General features: G+C 42.0%; 1 pseudogene; it reads right to left on the reverse strand.

Annotated features, from left to right (window-relative positions):
• Nucleotides 1-18076, reverse strand: part of LOC135504693 (solute carrier family 12 member 5-like) — a 113962-nt pseudogene that overhangs the window by 4360 nt on the left and 91526 nt on the right.

Consider the following 18076-nt stretch of genomic DNA (forward strand, 5'->3'; position numbering starts at 1 on the left):
CATCATGCCAAAGAAGTGATAGGATACAATTTTCCTCTCCCATGTGGTTCTTGGGTGGTCCGGGCATGTTCAGCAGAACCAGTTTGGCATCCTTGGACTTCTTCATGATGACCTCGTTGAGCCTCAGAGCTGTGTGCATGCGCCTCACGTTGGACTGGTTCCTAATGGGACAGACAGGTGAAGAGGGAATACAGTACAGGGTGGATGTTGTGTCATTACTGCTATTTTTGCATGAAAGAAATTTAAACCTCAATATAATACTTACAGGCTCTCCCACTCCCTGCAGCATGGTAAGAAGAGAATGACAATGCAAAGATGACTCTTTACAATACTGAAGATACATTGAGAAGTTGTGCTGTGCGGATGACACTAAAAGCATTTCAAACTTTTGGGCCATTACTCCTGAAACTAGTTTTTAAACCACTGCCACTCCCCAACAGCAACAACCTATAAATACTTTATCCTTATCCTCTGTTTACTTTAGAAGTAGCTGATGTCCGCATAAGCCTCTGGACACAATGTGATTGGAAGTGAAAGTGAAAGCAGACTCACGGCTTCATGTTGAAGATGTCTTTGACCCCGCCCTGCTCTGGTGGGCTGCTGCGGCCTGGTGCTCAGCCTTGTCTGTCCAGGTCATCTGCACCTCCGACCCGGGGGTGGCAACTCCCCCTGCAGGCGTGATGGGGGACGTGGGGCTGGTGGGGGTTGCGTTCTTATTGTGGATCAGCTGCACCTGTTTGGGGCGGGAGACAGCCACAGACTAAGAGAAGGGCACCGCACGACAACGTGAGAGGGTGAAGGAAAGAAAGAGACATCTGTCGGTTGGGGTGACACATCAAAAACACCAGACCACCAATAGGCAGTGAGTTGAAAGCACAGTTGGGTAATTTTAGCAAAGCAAGTATGTAAGACGCTGCTCTGTCATATCCCTTCTTTATGCTGCAGAGGAAAATATCCTCTTAAAATGCTACACGCCAGAGGACAATGTCAAAGCGAGAGAATTGGCATTTTGACAGAGGACAGAGGATTAGGTAATGCAGTAGGCCTAGAGATGAGAAAGAGGATAGACAGTAGAACAAAGAAAAATACAGTGGATGTGAAAGATGGTGAGAAATAAGAAGAAAGTTTAAACAGCAGAATGAAGAAGGACTGATAGAGTAATCTTCTGCACCTCAGTTGGCTGAGCATGGCACTTACAACCCCAGGATAGCCGGTTTGATTCCCAGGACCCCCCATACGTAAAATGTATCCACGCACGGATGTAAGTCGATTTGGATAAAAGTGCCTGCTAAATGACATATATTATTATGTTATATTATTATACTACAAAGGGTTATCAAAGAGCAGTGGAGGATACTCACAGGAGAAAGGGGAGGGCCATCCTCCTCAGTGAATTTAATAAAAATAAAAACTTTATTTTTTAAATTCCTCTTTAGATAAAACTATACTAAATATATTCACATCACCATATTATTGATTAAAACACACTGTTTGCAATGAAGGTCTACATTAGCCTCAACAGCACTCTGTAGGGTAGCACCATGATGTAGCTGGAGGACAGCTAGTTTCCGTCCTCCTCTGGGTACATTGGTTCTCAACCCCTACCATAGACTTAAACAGTAATTATGTCAACTTCCGTAGGGCGTCCTCCAACCTGTCAGAGCTCTTGCAGCATGAACTGACCCAATCCACCCAATCAAAGGATCAGAGAATGAATCTAGAACAGAAAGCATAAGCTACAGCTAGCTTGCAGTGCATCAAAGATAGAGAAAGACAATAGTTGAACAGTTAGGAACGAATTCATTTATTCCAAAATGATAGCTGAACTAGCTAGCAAAATGAAACTAGCTAGTTTAGCCTACTCAAACACTCTGCTCAAAGAGAGGGATGTTATGTTAGCTAGCTGGCTATGACTATCCAACCTAACACTGGAACTCTTCCAAATCAAGGTAAGCTTTTGGTTTTACTAATTTATTATCACCGGGGCCCGCCGGTGTAAGTGCTAAACTGCTTACTGACTGTACACTGTAACGTTACTGCATGATTGTAGCGGGTTTACTAATGCATTAGTTCTATTAGCTATGTTGACTATAACGTTACTTTAGCTAATATGGTGACAACGATCTCGGCTGTGTGCAGCAGATATGCTTTGGCTTGGAAAGGTTGTTCACCTGGTCACATACAGCTGATGTGTTGTGCATTGAAGTCAACAAGCAAAGGGAAAAGGTGAGAGGAGGAGAGTGCATAGATGCGAGAAGGAACACAACGTGGCTAATATGAAAGTGAACGTGTTTACGCGTGTATTCATTCCACCGATTCTGTTAAAAAAACGTTTCTTAAATGGAAGCAAACAGAACAAAACGGGGATAAACATTCCTGAACTTGTCCAATAGAAACTCTCGTTTGCAACTGTTGGACAAGTGATTACACCCTAGATCAGCTAAATGCAGGCACATTTTTCTCTTTACCTGTGTGCATCTAAGTTGCAAACTTTCATTCATAGGTTTGGTTGTGGCAACCTTATGATAGGGCAAATTTGAGTATCATGTAGTAGCCTAAACCTATCACTTTTACATTGAGCTGGGAGAATGGAATATGAATGACAGTCATCCAATTAGCTGCAATAGAAACAAGGGCATGCTCATGAAAAAAAGTATAATATTCTCTAATCTTAAACGGCACCGACCTCCACTGTCAGTGAGTTAGGTAAAAGGACACTGCTGTACCTCCTCCTCCGGTTTCTTTTCCACGCTGACTCCAGCCGGCTCCCCACTGCTCTGCTGAGACCGCAGGTTAGACGGGTTCTTACGACGGATAGAACCACGGGATGAATCAGTGATGCTCTGGATCTGTGACAGTCAAAGCAACAAGGGATTTGAACTTTTAACAGATGAAATGAGTTCAAACATGAGAGTTTGAGTCGAGATATGAGGGTGTCTGTTACAACACTTCAGAAAATCACATAAAAGAAATGTCAACACTTTAAATATTATAATTTGCTCAACATAAAGTAGATTTGATGCATATAAATCTATAGCATGTGTTTTTCAGTAGATGTTTAGAAATGCATGACATTATAGAATGAAGACTTCTTTGTAAGATCACACAGGTTGTTTTATAAATCCTCACGGGGTATCAAAGATTCCCTGATATGTTATTGTTGCTTAGTCTGCTTTCTTGATTAATGAGACAGATCAAACTGGGTGTCACGCCCTGACCTTAGTATTCTTTGTTTTCTTTATTGTTTTGGTTATGTCAGGGTGTGACGTGACATGGGTGATGTATGTGTTTTTGTACTGTCTAGGGGTTTTGTAGGTTTATGGGTTTTTTATCATCTAGGTATTTATATGTCTATGGTTGCCGAGATGGGTTCTCAATTAGAGGCAGGTGTTTATCGTTGTCTCTGATTGGGAACCATATTTAGACAGCCATCTTCTTTGGGTATTTTGTGAGTTATTGTCTATGTCTATTTGCCTGTGGCTGCACTAGTATTATTTAGCGGCACGGTTGTTGTATAGTTTGTTAAGGGTTCTTCGTCTTCATTAAAAGTATGTATTCACATCACGCTGCGCCTTGGTCTCCTCCGTACGATAAACATGACACTGGGCAAGTGCAGACACAGAGATGACATTTTAAAACCAGCTCAGTAATTCTAATCATTCACATGCTGCCTTGCCCTGTTGCTGGCATTTCAATTTGAGTGAGTGATGATGGCTGGTAATGACAAGTGTTAGAGAAACTGCTTAGGAGCTTTTTTTGGGACACTATGGGCTTTGTTTGGTGATCGCTAACAACTACACCGATAATATACAATCAAATTCAGTTACCTATGTATGAATTATACTGTACATATTACATGGGATGTTTCAGGGCTTACCTCTCTCTCCATCTCGTTTTTGGTGAGGTGCATCTGTTTGAGGATCTGGGAGCGCTGCTCCATCACTAAAGTCTTCTCATATGTATAGGCTGAGATGTCACTGTCATGCTAAAAAGGGACATGGGTGTTAAAACATATATCAATGCACAGTATTCGACTGAACTGCTATTACTCTCACCAATAAATCAATTTATAGAGCATATAATGGTTTTGCGTTTTTGTCTCTCACCATTTCCACCACCTCAACCTCGGCATCGATACGCAGGTGATACAGGAAGGTGATCAGGTCTTTCTTCATTTGGATGCTGTTGTCATCCATCTGGGCCACGGTGAAGATGCGCATCTTACACTTCCTCCACACCTGTCAACACATGGAAGTCTATGATTGATATCTCAATAACCAACACCCAAAAGCATCCCAATGGGCACACACTGGTTGAATCAACATTGTTTCCACGTTATTGCAATGAAATTCAGTTGAAACAATGTGGAATAGACATTGAATTGACGTCTGTGCCCAGTGGCATGTGCTATCTCTCCAAATGCCCAAATGGGGTCCAAATAGGGCCATTGGTTCCCACCTTGTGCTGGCGCAGAAGGAAGGGCAACAGCATCAGCATGCCTCCATCATGGACAATCCACCACACATCAATGTGGCCTTCAGTGAAGCGCTCTCCATTGGACGGATAGGCAGCAATGTTCTTAGGGACCAGCAGGGCCATGCTGGCTGCAGTCGTCTCCCTAACCACCTCTACAAATAGATTGAACAGGAGTTTGCATATAATGATGATAACAAACAAAACCATCCAAAGCATGGAAAAATGACTTCTCTAACTCACCGATGAAGTTCCTGAAGCGCAGGTTGTCCTCAGCCTGTTTCCAGGTGCGTGGCCAGCTGACCAGCACAGTGTTGTGCTTCAGGCCTCCCAGCCCCCCGACCTGGATCAGGTGGGAGGTCCCATCCCTCAGGTTGGAGGAGATCACCACCTGGGAGAAGCCCTTCACCTTCTCTGTCTCCATCAGCTTCCTCAGAGACTGGAGCACACAGTGGGAGAGGGGCAGGGGCAGAGACCAGGGTGTTATAAATTATTAATCAATCATTCATCAGTGTATGTGTCTGTGTCTGTGTGTTTGTCTCAAACAATACTGACCTGGTCTGCCTGCTGGGCCTCTGCATGGTTGTTGAGGTATGTGCCCACCACCGAGGTGCCCACAATGGTCAGGCCTTTTCCTGCTTTCAGCTGATTGGTCAGGGACAGCAGGCGGGGCTGCTCTACATTATGTTCTGAATCCATGCTCACCAGGACCATGATCTGAGGCCTAACCAGAAGGAATATCAAATTCAGTCACATTCAGACTTACAGAGAAAGTAACTAAAGCTGGAAACCAACGGAAAACATGGGATAGACATGGACTGTTGATGTAATGTCTGTTTTTGAACATACTTGAATATGCATGTGTTACCTACAAACAACTACAGTACCAAACCAAAGTTTGGACACCTACTCATTCAAGGGTTTTTGTTTATTTGTACTATTTTATACAATTTAGAATAATAGTGAAGACCACAAAACTATGATATAACACATGTAATCATGTAGTAAGCAAAAAAGTGTTGAACGAACGAATATTTTATATTTGAGATTCTTCAAAGTAGCCACACTTAGTCTTGATGACAGCTTTCCACATTCTTGACATTCTCTCTACCAGCTTCATGAGGTAATTACCTGGGGTTCTTTGCTAAAAGATAATATGTGGCATTTCTTTCCTTCTTAATGAGTTAGAGCAAATCAGTTGTGTTGTGACAAGGTGGGGTTGGTATACAGAACATAGCCCTATTTGGCAAAAGACTATGTCCATATTATGGCAAGAACAGCTCAATTAAGCAATACATAAATAAATAAAACATGGTCAGTCACTATGGGAAATTTCAAGAACTATTAAAGTTAAAGTCGCAAAAACCATCAAGCACTATGATGAAACTGTCTCTCATTAGAACCGCCACAGGAAAGGATGACCCAAAGCTACCTCTGCTGCAGAGGATAAGTTCATTACAGTTACCAACCTCAGATTGCATCCCAAATAAATGCTTAACAGAGTTCAAGTAACAGACACATCTCAACATCAACTGTTCGGAGGACACTGCGTGAATCTGGCCTTCATGTTGCATCAGATGACCTGGGGCCTCATTTTATAAATGATGCGTGGGCACAAAAGAAGACGTACGCCACTTTCGAAGTAAACGTTGTGATTTATTTAAAAAAACTAACTTCAAGGAAGAATGTGCGTTCCTTCACGAACACTTTGACCCATACATACACACATAACCTGGAGAAATGAGAAACTGCGACTCCGATGGCAGAAGGATGAAACTTGAGAAACGCTTTGAAATTGACACCATTGTGTAAAATAAATGGAAATATTACCTCTCACATATTATATATGAAGAGTTCCCTGGAGTGCACACAAAATAAAAAATAAAACAAATGATTTAGGATAATAAATACAAACGGAGATATCTGTTTTTGCAAAAGAACCCCTCAAATACGTTGTACAGTTTAATCGGGAATCATATTTAATTGGATCTGTAATTATTAAACATCACTTGCATGTTATGAAATGTATTCTCATTAATAATGACGTGCACTTGTATCTGCCCGATTGAGGTATCGAAATGAAACAGTTTAACGTAATTTGTCTTACTGTTCACCGTTTCATACAGTTGAAGTCAGAAGTTTACATACACTTATGTTGGACTAGTTTTTCAACCACTCCACAAATTTCTTGTTAACAAACTATAGTTTTGGCAAGTCGGTTAGGACATCTACTTTGTGCATGACACATGTATTTTTTCCAACAGTTATCTACAGACAGATTATTTCACTTATAACTCACAGTATCACAATTCCAGTGGGTGAGAAGTTTACATACACTAAGTTGACTGTGCCTTTAAACAGCTTGGAATATTCCAGAAAATGATGTCATGGCTTTAGAAGCTTCTGATAGGCTAATTGACATGATTTGCTTGACATTATGGGAAAATCAAAATAAATCAGCCAAGACCTCAGAAAAATAAATTGTAGACCTCCACAAGTCTGGTTCATCCTTGGGAGCAATTTCCAAATGCCTGAAGGTACCACGTTCATCTGTACAAAAAATAGAACGCAACTATAAACACCGTGGGACCACGCAGCCGTCATACCGCTCAGGAAGGAGACGCGTTCTGTCTCCTAGAGATGAATGTAATTTGGTGCGAAACGTGCAAATCAATCCCAGAACAACAGCAAAGGACCTTGGGAAGATGCTGGAGGAAATAGGTACAAAAGTATCTATATCCACAGTAAAACGAGTTCTATATCAACATAACCTGAAAGGCCGCTCAGCAAGGAAGAAGCCACTGCTCCAAAACCGCCATAAAAAAATCTAGACTACAGTTTGCATCTACACGTGTGGACAAAGATCATACTTTTTGGAGAAATGTCCTCTGGAATGATGAAACAAAAATAGAACTGTTTGGCCATAATGACCATTGTTATGTTTGGAGGGAAAAGGGGGAAGCTAGCAAGCCAAAGAAAACCACCCCAACTGTGAAGAACAGGGGTGGCAGCATCCCCTTGTTGTGGGGATGCTTTTCTGCAGGAGGGACTGGGGCACTTCACAAAATAGATGGCATCATGAGGTAGGAAAACTATGTGGATATATTGAAGCAACATCTCAAGACATCGCAAATGGGTCTTCCAAATGGACAATGACCCCAAGCATACTTCCAAAGTTGTGGCAAAATGACTTAAGGACAACAAAGTCAAAGTATTGGAGTGGCCATCACAAAGTCCTGACCTCAATCCTATAGAACATTTGTGGGCAGAACTGAAAAAGCATGTGCGAGCAAGTAGGCCTACAAACCTGACTCAGTTACACCATCTCTGTCAGGAGGAATGGGCCAAAATTCACCCAACTTATTGTGGGAAGCTTGTGGGAGGCTAGCCAAAATGTTTGACTCAAGTTAAACAATTTAAAGGCAATGCTACAAAATACTAATTGAGTGTATGTAAACATCTGACCCACTGGGAATGAATAAATAAAAATAAATAAAAGTAGAAATTAATAATTCTCTCTACTATTATTCTGACATTTCACATTCTTAAAATAAAGTGGTGATCCGAACTGACCTAAGACAGGGAATATTTACTAGGATTAAATGTCAGGAATTGTGAAAAACTGAGTTGAAATGTATTTGGTGTATGTAAACTTCCGATTTCAAACTGCATTTCGTTATTACATGTTCTTTGCGCAGAACTGTCAATGTGATAATGGCCCTGTCATGGTCAGTTACAATCAGGGTAATTACCACATCTGAAGATGTTACGCAATTGGGTAGCTTTGACAATCAAATGGGTGGCTATAAAAAGGCATGCAATTACAATGTGTAATGATGCACAATGGCTGCTTTGGCACTGTTGGAAGATTTGGCGAATGGAAGAATTTGGAGAGAGACCAATGATGATGAGTGGCTTATGAGCCATTTCCGATTACCAAGAGCTGTTCTCTTGGATCTATGCACATAGTGGGCCCAGCTTTACAGAGAAGCACCCACAGAAACCAAGCTTTGCCTGTCCCACTTCAACTCCTTGGCAACCTCGTTAATAGCGTCGACGGTGCATCTTTTTGGCCTCCACTTTTATGTCAGGACCACGTCTTTTTTATTTCTGAGATGGTCCAACCTTCTGAGCTAGCAGCATTCACAGCGTCCGACACATAGTGCCAATCTAACGCCTTTTTGTCATTTGTAATGCCCACACTGTGTCCACCAAACAATATATTTGTTCTTGCTTCAACCTCCCCGACAAGAACTTCCATTTCACACTGGGTGAATTTTTTTATTTTTAGATGTCATTGTTGTCATGCAGTCAGTATGGAGGAATATTAATTAGGGGCGTTTCACTGACTATTCATAAGGCAACTATGGGCGTTAAAAGGGTGGGACAAGACGCTCGCTCACGTGCACCAAATTTCGTGTTGATTGTGATTTATAAAGGGAAACCGGCGCGGGGATGTGTGCACGCACTGTGTTATAAATCAGAATATTTTTGTGCGTAAGCACTTTCTGTGTTTCTTTTGATGTGAAGGATTTGAATCCTCCGTACTGTTTTATAACTGTGCCTCCACAATCACCCAACCTCAACCCAATTGAGATGGTTTGGGATGAGTTGGACGACAGAGTGAAGGAAAAGCAGCCAACAAGTGCTCCGTATATGTGAGAACTCTGGCAAGACTGTTGGAAAAGCATTCCAGGTGAAGCTGGTTGAGAGAATGCCAAGAGTGTGCAAAGCTGGCATCAAGGCAAAGGGTGGCTACTTGTTGAACACATTTTTGGTTGCTACATGATTCCATATGTGTCATTTCATAGTTTTGATGTCTGCACTATTATTCTACAATGTAGAAAATAGTAAAAATAAATAAAAACCCTTGAATGAATAGGTGTGTCCAAACCTTTGACTGGAACTGTACATTTCCCTTGAGTTCAGATGTCATTTTGTACAGATGATGAATGATGATGAATGTCAGATGATGAATGTCATTAGTACAGATGATGAATAAAGCTTATGCAATAATATAAGTCTATTTTATAGATGTGAGTAGAGGCATTTAGCCTCTCTGTGAGTCACTGACCTCCAGTTCTTGGTGTGAGGCGGTCCCTCCTCCAGCCTCATGAGGGCAAAGCGAGCAGCACTGAGCGAGATGCCACGTATACCATCTCCCCATTCCTTCTCCGCCCTGTCACACACCACCAAGCAGAGAGTTCGAGTCAATCAACCATTAATTAACTGAAACGTTCACTGGTACTAAGTGTGTGGGTTTAGTAACCTGTGAGTGTCAGTTACTAATGAATATAAGAACATCCCAACAGTGTTTAACCATTGTATTTGAAAATCTCCAGTTTGATTTATATTTCATTCAAATGTATTTTTGGATGGCCCATGTGTGAGAATAACATAAGTGCTAGTACATCAATATAGACTCCCTGATTTCTCAAAGCAGCCACATTAATCAGTGTGACTCAACTTGATAACCCTCTGAACAGAATCAGGACAAATTGCTAAGAAAACGGAGAAAGACAACTTTTCTCTCTAGACTCAGCCAAGTCTGTTATGGGTCTTGGCTCTGGGAAAAACCCATTTGAAAGGATAAATTATTTCTTAGTTGCAATTTTTCTCTGCTTTGTAGTCCAAGGACTGGAAGCTCACTCACCCAGCGAACTCAATGTATTTGTAGATGCAGGTAGCGATCACCATGGCAACAATGGCGTAGTACCAGGAACAGATGAACATGAGTGACAGACACAAGCTCATGCCCAGGAAGGAGAGAGCCCTGTGGGGCAGAAGAATAGGAAGTCACGTCCTCAGTCTGATGTTTGTTGCTGCTTGAGTCACACCACAGCTCTGATCATAATAATGGCCAGAGATTGGAGACAGGACATCTTGTCTCTCTGTCTGCTTTTGTTGTGGTCTTGCCAATAGAGGATTAATATAGGCTAAGACAAGCTCCAGATTCCCACAGTGTCTCTGGCAGACTACTCAGGTAAATAACAGCTTCCTAACAGAAACCTACTTGGCCTGGCCAGATATTCGGTGCCAGACATAAATTCTATAGTAGACTGTTTCACACCTGAGAATATTAGCACTCTTTGGTGATGATCCCACAGCTAAGAGAGAGACCAATGATGTTGAGTTGTTCAACTCACCAGTGGTAGAACTTGAAGCGCGGCCTCCAGTTGGGGGTTCTCAGCAGAGTCTGCAGGGCACAAGCCAGGTTGACAAACATGTAGCACATCAAGAAGAACCTACACAGAAATAAGAACTCAGTCAGAACAGCTGTACTTGCTACCAAGACATAACCATCGCCATAGTGTGTTTAAGGTGAAGCAAAATGAATATTAGATGTGGGATTGTCTTACATGGAGAGGATGGGGGCAACAGCGTCCAGAGAGGCGATGATGATGCCGATCTCACAGATACTAGCTGTGAGAAGCAGGGCCCAGGTAGGCTCTCCGTTGGCCTTGCCATGCCCAAACACCTACAGACAATACACAACAGTGAGATACTATTAACTATCCCGAGTGGCGCAGCGGTCTTAGGCACTGCATCTCAGTGCTAGAGATTTCACTACAGAACCTGGTTTGATTCCAGGCTGTTTCACAATCGGCTATGATTGGGAGTCCCATAGGGCGGTGCACAATTGGGTCAGTGTTTGGCCGGGGTAGGCTGTCATTGTAAATAAGAATTTGTTCTTTACTGACTTTCCTAGCTAAATAAAGGTTAAATAAAAATTTAAAAAACACACATGCATCACAGCACATTGTAGTAAAAAATTGAGTGGACTGTGGGAGTTTCAGTGTCTCCTTTTCTCTCATTCAGGTCACACTGTTCCCTGCTGCAGGGTGATTAATCACTATCTACCCACAAGCTGCAGACGGTGGGTTTGGCAGGGGGGGTAAAGACAGCTTCCATCACAGCAAGTCAACCTGAACCTGGACTATAGTAGGGCCATGCATAAGTAATCACTGCTAGCTCCTACACACTTGAGAGGTATTTGAATAGAGTGGACTTAAATTGCTCGGAACAAACAGATACATTAAAACAGTAGTAGCTGTGGTTCTGGTAATAGTATACAGTAAATTTACTATACAGATCATTACCAATGTTGTGTGTGCTTGTTCGCTGATTGACCACTCCAAGAAATAGCTGTGCTTGCGTGGTTGTGAAAGTGTGTTTTATTTGCCTTTATATGTGTGTGTGTGTGTGTGTGTGTACTCACTTTAAGGAAAGGGATGACGCTATCGCGAGAAATGGCCTGCAGGAGGCGTGGCGCTCCAGTCAAACTCTGAAGCCCAGCCCCACAGGTGGAGAAGAAGGATCCAATCACGATGACCCATGGTGACGGCCAAGCCAACGTACCAATCACAAGGTTACCGTCCACCCCCTCACCAAACCTGAGGTCAGAGTGATACATTTCTAAGTTGTCTTTTTCAATTAATGTTTTTGCTATAACAACTGGCTTCTTCCATTGCATAATACATTCAGTATACACAACTGTTTTTTGGATTCTCAGTGTTTGGAAAGTTATTTGTTATTCTATGTTTTGTATCTGATTACACAGACCATTAGTGGGAGTATGCTAGTTACAGATGCAAGTCTAGTGAAAGTCTACACACCCCTTGCCGCAGTCTTCACATTTTGCTGCCTTAAAATTACATCTGAAAAAGGGATTGATGTTTTGATTGCGTATGTCCTCATGCCCCAGAGTTAAAATGGAGCAAAGCCCAGGTAATAACTTACCTAACCCTGGGACAGAGTTTTATTTTTCAGCAAGACAATTATACACATTTTAATGCCAATGTCACACCAGAATGGCTTTCCAAGAGGTGGGGAGGTTTCCTGAATGGTCCAGTCTCAGTCCTCACTTTAATCTACTTGAAAATCAGAGACAAGGTTTGAATATTGCTGTCCATCAATGATTCACAACCAAATTTACTGAGCTTGATCAATTTTAACAAAAACAATGGATACATTGCCCTTAGAGTTGTGCAAGGTTGGTAAAATCTTATTCAAAATGATTCACATCTGTAATGGCTGCCACAGCTGCTTCAATCAAGTATGTACTCTACGGTGTGAAAACATATGCAATCAAGACATCTATTATTTTATTTATTATTAATAATTTGGAGAAAAAAATGTCACTTTGAAAATATGGAGTAGGTTGTGTAGATCTGTAAAAAAAAATCAAATGTATTCCCTTTTAAGTTTTAATTTAAGGCAGAAAAATGGGGAGACTGTGCAAGAGGTTGTAGACTTTCACTAGGCACTGTATAGTAATAATGAAGGCAGTGGATGTATAGGTGAATACTAATGACTCACTTGTCCCTAAGGACCACCCCTTCAATACAGGCCCCAAACAGGACCACTGCAGACATGTCTGAGAGAAGCAGTGAAGGAATACACCTGCAGACTGTCTCCCAAACAAAGTTAGCTCAGCGTTTACAAAAGCTCAAAGACATATACACCTAAATAAAGGATCAAATGCTTCATATGGTTTATTCAAACATTCAAACAAAGTATAGTTAATATTCCAGCGTATTATTGTCAGCAGTCCCTGAGAAAGTACAAATCAAATTTCAGCACAATGGACAGCACCGCTTCAGTAATACTGGCAGTGGACCATGTTTCAGAACCATGGACAGCTCCGCTTCCAGTAGAACTGCCAGGGGTTGTAAAGTGCATTCCATTGTATTCAGACCCCTTGACTTTTTCCACATTTTGTTACGTTACCGCCTTATTCTAAAATAGATTAAATAAAAATGTTTACTCATCAAGCTACACACAATGCGCCATAATGACAAATGGAAACATGTTTTTTGACATTTTTGAAAATGTATTACAAATAAAAAACAAAATTAACATAACATTCAGACCCTTTGCTATGAGACCCAAAATTGAGCTCAAATGCATCCTGTTTCCATTGATCATAGAGCTCTGAGACAGGATTGTCTCGAGGAAAAGATCTGGGGAAGGGTACCAAAAAATGTAGGCAACATTGAAGGTCCCCAAGAACACATTGGCCTTCATCATTCTTTAATGTGAGAAGTTTGGAACCACCAAGACTCTTCCAATAGCTGTCCGCTGACAATCAAAACTGAGCAATCAGGGGAGAAGGGCTTTGGTCAGGGAGGTGACCAAGAACCTGATGGTCACTCTGACAGACCTCCAGTGTCCCTCTGTGGAGATGGGATAACCTTCCAGAAAGACAACCTGCAGCACTCCACCAATCAGGTTTTTATTGTAGATTGGCCAGACAGAAGCCACTACTCAGTAAAAGGCACATTACAGGCTGCTTGGAGTTTGCCAAAAGGACTCTCAGACTATGAGAAACAAGATTCTCTGGTTGGATGAAACCAAGATTGAACTCTTTGGCCTAATCGACAAGCGTCACATCTGGAGGAAACCTGGCACCATCCCTACGGTGAAGCATGGTGCTGGCAGTATTATTTTTCAGCGGTAGGGACTGGGAGACTAGGCAGGATTGTGGGAAAGATGAATGGAGCAAAGTAAAGAGAGATCCTTGATAAAAATCTGCTCCAGAGCGCTCAGGACCTCAGAATGGGGCGAAGGTTCACCTTCCAATAGGATAATGATCCTAAACACACAGTCAAGACAACACAGGAGTGGCTTTGGGACAAGTCTCTGAATGTCCTTGAATGGCCCAGCCAGAGCCCGGAATTGAAGCCGATCTAACGTCCCTGGAGAGACCTGAAAATTACTGTGCAGCGACGCTCCTCAACCAACCTGACAGGTTTTGAGAGGATCTTCAGAGAAGAATGGGAGAAACTCCCCAAATACAGGTGTGCCAAGCTTGTAGCGTCATACCCAAGAAGACTCAAGGCTGTAATCGCTGCCAAAGGTTCTTTATCAAAGTATTGAGTAAAGGGTCTGAATACTTATGTAAATGTAATATTTATGTTTTTTATCTGTAATAAACTTGCAAAATTGCCTAAAAACCTGTTTTTGCTTTGTCATTACTGGGTATTGTGTATAGATTGATGAGGGGAAAAAATATTTAATCAATTTTAGAATAAGGATGTCGTGCAACAAAATGTGGAAAAAGTCAAGGTGTCTGAATACTTTCCGAATGCACTGTATATACTGTATTATAAACCGGGTGGTTCATGCCCTGAATGCTGATTGGTTGACAGCAGTGCTATATCAGACCGTATACCACAGGTATGACAAAACACTTATTTTTACTGCTCTAATTATGTTGGTAAACAGTTTATGATAGCAATACGGCACCTTGGGGGATTGTGATATATGGCCAATATACCATAGGCTAAGGGCTGTGTCCAGGCACTCTGCATTGCGTCGTGCGTAAGAACAACCCTTAGCCGTGGTATGTATACTACACCCCCTCGGGCTTTATTGCTTCATTATAAACCGGGTGGTTCGAGCCCTGAATGCTGATTGGCTGAAAGGCGTGACCATCTACCACACCCCCTCCCGCATTATGGCTTAAGTAAAGGATACACACTATAGAAGTCGTGGTGATGGCTGCTATGGTGCCTATGGGGATGGACTTCTGGGCATCACGCAGGTCTCCAGAGCGGTTAGAGCCAGCCATAATGCCTGGGAGGCAGAGGAACAGATACAAACAGGATTAAACAGGACCAATTCCCATCCTTCACACTTGATGTGAGATGGCTTGTCCTCTGTTTTACACGTTTAACTTTTTTCATTACACTGTGCTAGGAAGTGCTTCTTGGAATTATGTGGTGCACATTTTCAGAAGTGAAAAAGTGGAGGCACAACAAAAAAACGAATAGAATTTTCAACAAACCAGGAGCATCTCTCACAAAACACGAGTACTGATAATACTATACTGTATGTCACAGAGCAAATGTTCATACACAATGGGCATTTTATTCAGCTGTTATGCCATTGGGATGATAGTGGGAATGTGACTCATGTATTCCCCAGAATTTCTGCTGATGTGGTTTTTGGCAGAAATTCTACTTCCTCTCATTTCGCCCTATTCAGCTCCTTTTGTGTCATCAGTTGTGGAATGTATTTCTCTCTCTCTCTCTCTCTCTCTCTCTCTGCATTTGGGCCTGTGGAGAGACTCTCACGGCACCATTTGTCACCATGAAGTGGATATTACAACAGGAATAATGTTTCTCGCTGGTTTCCTTGGGTTTACTTTGAATTCATAAGGTAAGATCTTTAAATGTAATTATAATAACTTAATATAGGTTATTAGATAAATCAGGTTACTGCTTGGCTGAAACAAAAGCCTGTACCTATACTGTCCTTTTGGGATAAGCTTGACCTAGTCGGTCCCCAGCAGTGACCTCTGACCCTTGACCCAGTGACTGGCCTGTTACCCAGCAGTGACTAACCTGTGACGGAGGGGAAGTAGATCCCCACCAGTAGGGTGAAGAAGCTGGTGATGTCAGCCAGGACGTAGCGGTTGGAGTTGGTGATGACAGCTTCAGGGTCCTGCATGGCAGAGATCCCCCGCTTCTCCAAGAAGTCTCCCTTCTCCAGATAGTAACCAAACAGATTCTCTGTGTAGAGAGAGAGAGAGAGAGAGAGAGAGAGAGAGAGAGAGAGAGAGAGAGAGAGAGAGAGAGATGCACATCATAACAATTATAACATACCTCTGGTACATACCAGTACATCGCTCTACTACAGACTACTACTACTACAGACTACATTCGATTACAATACATTCTGAGTGGGCACCTCTTACCAGCCAGTATACCACTGCTGACCCCTGGGATACCCTGGATCTCAGAGACATTGTTGTTTGCAAAGTATTCGTCACAGGTAGCATTGAGGAACTCGGAGTCACAGAAAATCTTCCACAGTTTGGTGGTGACTGTGCCGTTGTCCTGCTCAATGACCTTGGCACAAACGTCAAAACCTTTGGAGATCAGAGTACGGTTCCCCAGGATACACACGCTGTAGGGGGTAGGACAGACATTACATAATCATTAGCTCCTTATTTATTTAGAGGTTGGGGAAAGCACAACATAAATCAACATAAATATGCAAGGCACATGGCTTAATTGAGTGAATGAAGTAAACATTAAACAAACAAATCAAAATCCGCTGGTTGCTTTGAGTTTATGGCTAGAGACAAGGTCATCATGGTTTTGTTTGTTTGGTTTGTAAAGCTCCAAAAGCTTTAAAGCTGGAACCTTTAACTGGTGAAATTGCTATGTCCGTTTGAGATATTACAACAACAAAGAAGTTACTGCAAACAACGAATATTGTTTTTTCCCCCTCAGACATCATTGCACTAGGACAGCAGAATATGCACTGCAATTTATTTGACCACGCTGCCGAATGCTCTTCTCTTCCGTTTTCATAAACAAAACAAAAATTATAACAAATACACTGGGGTGAACAGTGGCACTGTTTCCCCTAATGCGTATTTGATCTTTAAGGGACAGTTTGAAAATTACTGGGGGAGGAGGGAGTCAGAGACCACTCAGAGGTCAGAGAAGTAAGTGAACGTCATGGTCATCTCGTTTTTGGCATGCTGGATGCCCTATGCCACAGAGGCCTGTTACATCTTTACCAATCAAGGAACCAACTTCAGCCCTGTCATGATGACCATCCCAACCTTCTTTGCCAAGAGTGCTGCCCTCTACAACCCAGTCATCTATACTGAGTGTACAAAACATTATGAATCTGCTCTTTCCATCACGTAGACTCACCAGGTGAATCCAGGTGTTATCTATTATCCCTTATTGATGTCACTTGTTAAATTCACTTCAATCAGCACAGATTAAGGTGGAGGAGACATGATAAAGAAGGATGTTTAAACCTTGAGATAATTGAGAGATTGATTGTGTCTGTGTGCTATTCAGTGGGTGATTGAGCAAGACAAAAGATTTAAGGGCCTTTGAACGGGGTATGGTACGTAGTAGGTGCAAAAACGCACCGGTTTGTATCAAGAACTGCAACGCTGCTGGATTTTTCTCTTTCCCATGAGTATCAAGAATGGTTCACCACCAAAGGACATCCAGCCAACTTGACACAACTGTGGGGAGCATTGGAGTCAACATGGGCCAAAAAACTCAATATTAGGAATGTGTTCTTAATGTTTTGTACACTCAGGTGTTCTTAATGTTTTTTACATTCAGTTACTAGGGTGGAGGGTGGTCCAAAATAGGTGTTTTTTTTAAAGCTTTTGGGAGGATTTAGTGTGTGTTTTTATTCGGCATGGGAGGGTAGTGCATTTTCCTCCTGGTTTACATTCACTATTTTGCAGGCTTTACTATAAAATAGATTCCATCTTAGGCAAATGTCCTCATCTGCTTCCCTTATGCACTATGCTTATTTTCCACCATAATTTGCAAATAAATTCATTAAAAATCCTACAATGTGATTTTCTGGATTTTTGTCTTCTCATTTTGTCTGTCATAGTTGAAGTGTACCTATGATGAAAATTACAGGCCTCTCTCATCTTTTTAAGTGGGAGAACTTGCACAATTGGTGGCTGACTAAATAATTTTTTGCCCCACTGTATACTGTAAATCCACAGGAACTAGAAGGAATTGCTGATAAGCAGGGGGAGGCCACGTGTGTCATTATGCATGAAAGAACAGTGAGACATGCAGCTCAAAAAGCTCCCCTATTGATT

The sequence above is a fragment of the Oncorhynchus masou genome, chromosome 18 (assembly GCF_036934945.1).
Source record: "Oncorhynchus masou masou isolate Uvic2021 chromosome 18, UVic_Omas_1.1, whole genome shotgun sequence".
In the NCBI taxonomy this organism is placed as follows: Eukaryota; Metazoa; Chordata; class Actinopteri; order Salmoniformes; family Salmonidae; genus Oncorhynchus; species Oncorhynchus masou.